Here is a 6,000-nt window from a genome sequence, read left to right on the forward strand (position 1 = left end):
AACCCATTCAAGTTAAGAGCAACAAAGGCCCCGACACTGGGACAAGATAGCTGCTGTGTGCTTCCAGGCCTCCCCAGTTGACAAGCAGAGAGTCTTTTTGAGGTTGAGCCGGTTTTTCAGGGAGAATAAGGGACAGGGATTCAGTTTTGGGGGGAAGGGGATAGAGAATGGGGGTTGAGGGTTTGAGGGAGGGGGGGGGGGGGGGGCACGGCGCCAGCCCCTCTGAAGCGCTCAGCATCCCCCCGCTTATAGGATGGCGGATGTGTCTGAGGGTATCCATGACAACACTGCTGCATGCCAGGGACAGACCACGGCAACATGGCCAAGTAGAGTTGGTGTCTGTGTGTGTGTGTGTGTGTGTGTGCACAGATCCATTAAGGCCCACATATCTTGGTGACATTAATATTCACTCAATCAGACGGGGAAGCTGCTGCAGCCTCAATCAGTTTGCTGTCAGACAGTCTGTATGGCAGTCTCCTTTATTTCAGCCTTTGAGTCAGAGGCTCAACATGCTCACTATATATCCTCTCTTTTAAGTAAATATAAGCCTGTTTGTGTAGTTGACACAACTGTCAAGGAAAACGCCTTCTCGCTAATGGTTTGGCATAGCAGTTTTTTTTCTTGTACTATATATTCTATACTTTCACAAACACACACACACACACACACACACACCCACACACACACACACAAGGGTGCACCCTCACATTCACTCAGGTCATGAAGCACAGGTCAGGACTCTCTTACCATCCAACAAACATGCACACACTCTCACACACAGGCTCACAGAATCACACCCATAGCTCTTGCACAGATCAAGCTGTGTTATAATAATCCCATCTGGGACGACCTGGATTCTTACTCAGAAAGTACCCACATAATGATGCTCTGATGAATTCCTATGTGTGCGAGGGCACACATGCACGTGTGTGTGTGTGTGTGTGTGTGTGTGTGTGTGTGTGTCTGTGAGAGAGAGAGAGAGAGAGATAGAGAGAGAGGGTGCTTCATGTGTCATGGGTTATATACTGTTTTATATTTTAAACCCATATTTTGGCCCACACACATGCACACTCTCTCACACACATGCACACTCTCACACACATGCACACTCTCACACACACATGCACGTAGACTCAAACTGAGATCCTGTGGGAGTGTATTTTTAACCCCGGCTGCCTGTGCATTTGATGAGGGGTTAAAGGCCCGAATGGTGAATCAAGTAAATAATTCACAATAGCTGAAACTCTTTCGATGTAACCTCTGAATGAATGGGGGAGGGAGACCAAAGAGACTTAGTTATGTAGTGGCACACAACAGACCTGTCCAATCCCACTTAGTGTTTTGACTTCACTGTACAAAGTATAGTGAAACATGTGGGTCAAAAAGCATTTCCCAATATGTCATAGAGGAATCTCATCGAGAAAAAAAAAAAAGCAGTGTCTGCAGTGATATGAGTGCATTGCTTGTTTACTACTGCACGTTTACATTGAAAGCACTAAACATGATGTGTTTCCTGTGTTTGCAGGTTGGATAAGGACTTCATGGATTTTGACCCGGAAACAAATGGCGTAATGACTGGAGTGTCCAGGCTAAAGACGTCAAGGATATTCATCTGATCTCAGAGGTGACTACGCTCTCTTCTTTCAAGCATTACTGTTTCTGCCCTCTTATTATATGGGTTATATTTTTCACAAAAATTCCATGCTATGGATCAACGGTCTCCGCATGCCATTTCTCAGAGAGTTCTACATGAAGGTGTTCGTAAGACATTTCTTTTGAGTGACATTGCTTCTGTCAAACGGCTGATTGAAGGCAACGCAGAGAGAAATGCTGCGCTAATGAAATCATCTGACCCACATCCTTTAGTGCTATCCTTCCCTTCTAAGACACAGAAAGGGCATTTATACAGGTAAACCATGACTGGTCCCTAAAGTGAAAGAGGGTTTTTTGCAGAAGGAAGAGGAACATTCATTATTTACTATACTGGGGTTGCTAGACACTTAGGAGATAATGCAGTGCTTCAAGCATACAAAACATAGAGCCTCCTCGGAGCTGGGGAGGCCATTGTTGTGTGTTTTGAACATGTCTGTTTCCATCCATACTGACAGATGAAAAAGAATATGTCTCCCTAAGGTTCAGAAGCACGGACAGAGATAGACAGAGAAAGAAGGAGAGGGAGAGAATGGGGTGGTGCTGAGGTGTGTGTGTGTGTGTGTGTGTGTGTGTGTGTGTGTGTGTGTGTGTGTGTGTCAGCTGTGTCTATGTGCATGTTTGTTATTCATGTCTGTGCATTTGTGTACATATGTGTCTATTTATTCCCCCCAGTCTGTTTGTTGGCATCTGTGTGTACAGCAATATGTGTCCAAACCTACTTCAGTCCTGGACTGTATAATGTAAATGAAGTAGTCTGACACATAGTGCAAGCACATGTCTGCACCTGTATGTATGCATGCATGTGTCTGCATCATGTTTCTCCTGTATAAGTAGTCTGTTCTAGCTCCGATAGGCTTCAGTCGAGTCCTATATTCTCTGCAGATCAGCAGCAGCATCAGTTGCATCCTCATGGAGAGTGGAGGCATCTGACTGCGGTCTACTGGGAGTAGTTAGCAGAAGGAGAGCAAGGCGTACAACTCCTCCACCCTGTTATCAGACTTGGGGTAACACCAGGCACTACTTTCTGCCTTTGTCAGTTTCCCTGGGGACACTTTGACATGAAATCGTTTTTTGTGGATGAGGGGAGACCACTCCCAAATATTTCTGTATTTTTCTGCATAACTGCGCATTGTGTAGGAGAGCATGACAACTATCCGTGTTTGTGGATCTGGTCTGGGAAAATCTGGGTCAACTGGCATTGAAGAATCCTTAAAATTAGAATGATAAAAGAATGAGGTTTTTCTCTATTACAGTTCAATTCTTGATGTCAAAACATGTTTTTTTTTTCTTTCTTTTTTTAACACCGTTTCATTTTTCACATTTTTGCTATTTGTTATTGATACTAACAGTATCCTATTCAACAAACCCAATCCCAGGAACAATGTTGCCGTAACAATGTTTCTGCGAACCGTGGATGTGCTGAAGCTTCACATTTCTTTAGGATGCAACTTTACATTTCTTTAGGATTTTCTGTTCGGTTCACACTAACAAATCAGTCTCAAAGCAGTCTCAAACTGTGGTGACTGATGTGGCAGCTCTCTTGCCTATAACTCTACCGCCATCCCCCTTCCATGCAGATATGACAGGTCATAAGCATGTAATGTGAAGGTCAAGGACATGTTTTGCAGAAAGTCACTATCTTACTTCGGCCTATGCCACATACTAATGTGAGTGTATCGATGGTTTGCAGAAAGACTGCCAACATCTTTGCATCTTTGCCTGGCTAGAGTGAATCTGGCTATTCCAGTAAACATGCTGCAATGTCTTGCGGGTCTGCTGTAAAGCTCTGTTTACCAGAGCTGTCTCAAAATGTGCAAAATGCAACACACTACCTTAAAAACATGACCACACCAGCATACCAGCGACATGTGTTCTGGATCTTTATAGTATGGTCACAGTTTGATTAGATTTTAGGCACTAAAACTACGTTAAACTAGCTTTATTAAGACATGTGTTTTGGTTAAAATAAGTATATTACTTATGTAACTTAAGTTGCGCATAGTTTACATACATAACTTAAATCAGGTTATGTTAACTACGTAAGTTAAAATAACTCATTGTTGACTTTTTGTTTCACAGAACACATAAGTCCTTTGTTTGTTTACCCAAATATCCACGCCAACCCCCTCCCTACACGCCTCTCGTCATACTACTTCACCTTACCTCCTCCTTGGCTCCTGTAATAATTACTATAGCCATTAGAGGCTGCTGCCTAACGAGGAGCATAAATATTGTAATAAGGTCTTGCACAGTCCACTGCTATGGTAGTTTTTCTGATGAGTACTGGCTGAATATATCATCACTTGACTAGGTGATTTCCAAAACCTTCTAAAACCTTAGTCTAATGTAACCAATATAGCTGAGTTACTAGAACCATCAGCAATGCCCTGGACCCACAAGCATACATACACATGCACACTGCGGATATGATCCTAATATATAGGCATGAAACTGCAGTGTCAGCAGAGAAGATGAGGAGGATGCAGAGAGAGGCACATGTAGCTTTGACTAAGATCAGCTGCCACAGATAGACAGGCAGGCCAGGCAGGCAGTGTGTGCCCTTGAGGTGCTCCGAGCAGGCAGAGGGGTATGCTTGAGTTGTCTGAATCCACCTCCCTTCATCTTTTTGAGCTGGGTTGAGTTTGGCTGTTGATGTCCCAGAGACCCTATATCAACCCTTAAACTGTCAACCCAACATAAGAGAAATTTGTTGAGGGAGACAGTCTGGCCAAAAATTTACTTTTGTATATTCAGAATTCCTGATAAAAGCTGAGTGGAGTTGCTGACCTATAACAACTTTCAAGGGACGTCTCCTTTTTGAAGAGATTTCTAGTGCCTGACAAGATAATTTAGCAAATGCATTTGGAGCAAACCTTTCGGAAAAGTCATGGGATCCTAAAATGACGTGTTGCGCTGCCTTTGTTCTCTGATACAGACAATGACACTGTACACTGAAGATTTAACTGAGTCAGTCGGGCTTCTTTACTGTCTCAAATGACCCCAGCTGTTCTGGGCAGCCTATACATTCACATTGGCCCCCTGAATGCCTCCCATGCTTGTCACCAACCTCTATAGTTTCAGGGAAATGTAATACCATAATGTCTTTCTGGAGGAAGGGAGTGTCAGGTATGGCCAGAGTAACGTAGGAAGGGCTGGAGGTGCGGGTAACCCAGGTTAGCCTGGGTGTAAAGGGGATCCGATAAGGCGTTCCCCAGACCCTACAGTCTCCCAGTCTCCTCTATGAGAGAATAATAAGCAGTTGTAACCCTGAGACACTCCCAGGCCTGTGTCCTCAGCTACAAAAACCTTCAGCGGACGTCTTATCAGGTTCTAAGGATATCACGTAAGACAATACATGTGAGAAGTGCAGAGGGAACAATGGGAGGAAAGTGCAGTGTGATATGAGGGGGACTAATGTCAGCGGCTATTGTTGAGGTCTTTGTAACCGTCAAGTACACCGAGAACTCACTGCTCACTGAACTCCTTTCATTCGGGGATCTTGCTTTGGGATGTGATGAAACTCTGCAACAAGTGCTGTCCCTCATGCTTTAGCAATGGCAATCTGTGTCCACAGAGGTTGTGTGTTTTGGGGCAAACTGTAGCTAACAGGTTGCTGAGAGATGATTAAGTCTCACGTCTTTTTCTTTTCAAGTTTTTCATTGTGCTTTGATGTAATATTTAGTAACAGGCGTTAAACGATAAACCAAGATTTTCCATGATATCATTGAATTGTTTTAATCATTTTCATATTTCTCTTTTTTAGGTGAATTAATCCTCCCGATCGAGTAGAGTGGAGCCTGGATTTCATCAAAGACAGATGCCTCAAGGTGCCGGAGCTTCACGTTACTCTCTACAGGACTTGGACCTGCACTGAACTCTTTATTTCTGTCACCTGGTTATACGAGTTTGTTACCTTTGTGACCATGCAAAAATATACCAATGTATTTATTTTTTTAATGGAGGAGTATGATGGTAGAAAATGGCCTGAAAATATTCCCCACATTGAAACTTGGATTTATTTCATGTAATTGATTGAGTTTAACAAGTATATTTTTTGACAGCTAAATAAAGGCTTTTTTTACTCTTTTAAGTGATGTTTCAGTTGAGTTATTTTCCTCCTTGCTGTGTAGTGCTTTGGCACTCCAGGTAAAGAACAACGTGCTTGACATAATTGGGTCCTATTTGGTTATGAAAAGAGCATGCGTGCTGATAAAAGCTGGCAGCGTGATCAAAGTGCTGTGCGTCCTGATCAAAATCATACAACTGACACAGTTGTAGTTTATCCAGACAGACTTACGAAATGTGGGGAAACAGATTTCAGACAGTACCCAGGAAGCCTCCGTTCCA

The 6,000-nt window shown here is 43.3% G+C and overlaps 1 long non-coding RNA gene across 1 annotated transcript in view; it reads left to right on the forward strand.

Moving 5' to 3' along the window:
• LOC115581916 (uncharacterized) overlaps positions 1-5,743 on the forward strand; it is a 39,224-nt gene extending 33,481 nt beyond the window's left edge. The window contains exons 3-4 of the long non-coding RNA XR_003984078.1: positions 1,526-1,624; positions 5,417-5,743. This is a non-coding gene — a long non-coding RNA (uncharacterized LOC115581916). The remainder of the gene's footprint in view (positions 1-1,525; positions 1,625-5,416) is intronic.
• The last annotated feature ends 257 nt before the right edge of the window (positions 5,744-6,000 follow it).

Source organism: Sparus aurata, chromosome 5 (genome assembly GCF_900880675.1).
Source record: "Sparus aurata chromosome 5, fSpaAur1.1, whole genome shotgun sequence".
NCBI lineage: Eukaryota > Metazoa > Chordata > Actinopteri > Spariformes > Sparidae > Sparus > Sparus aurata.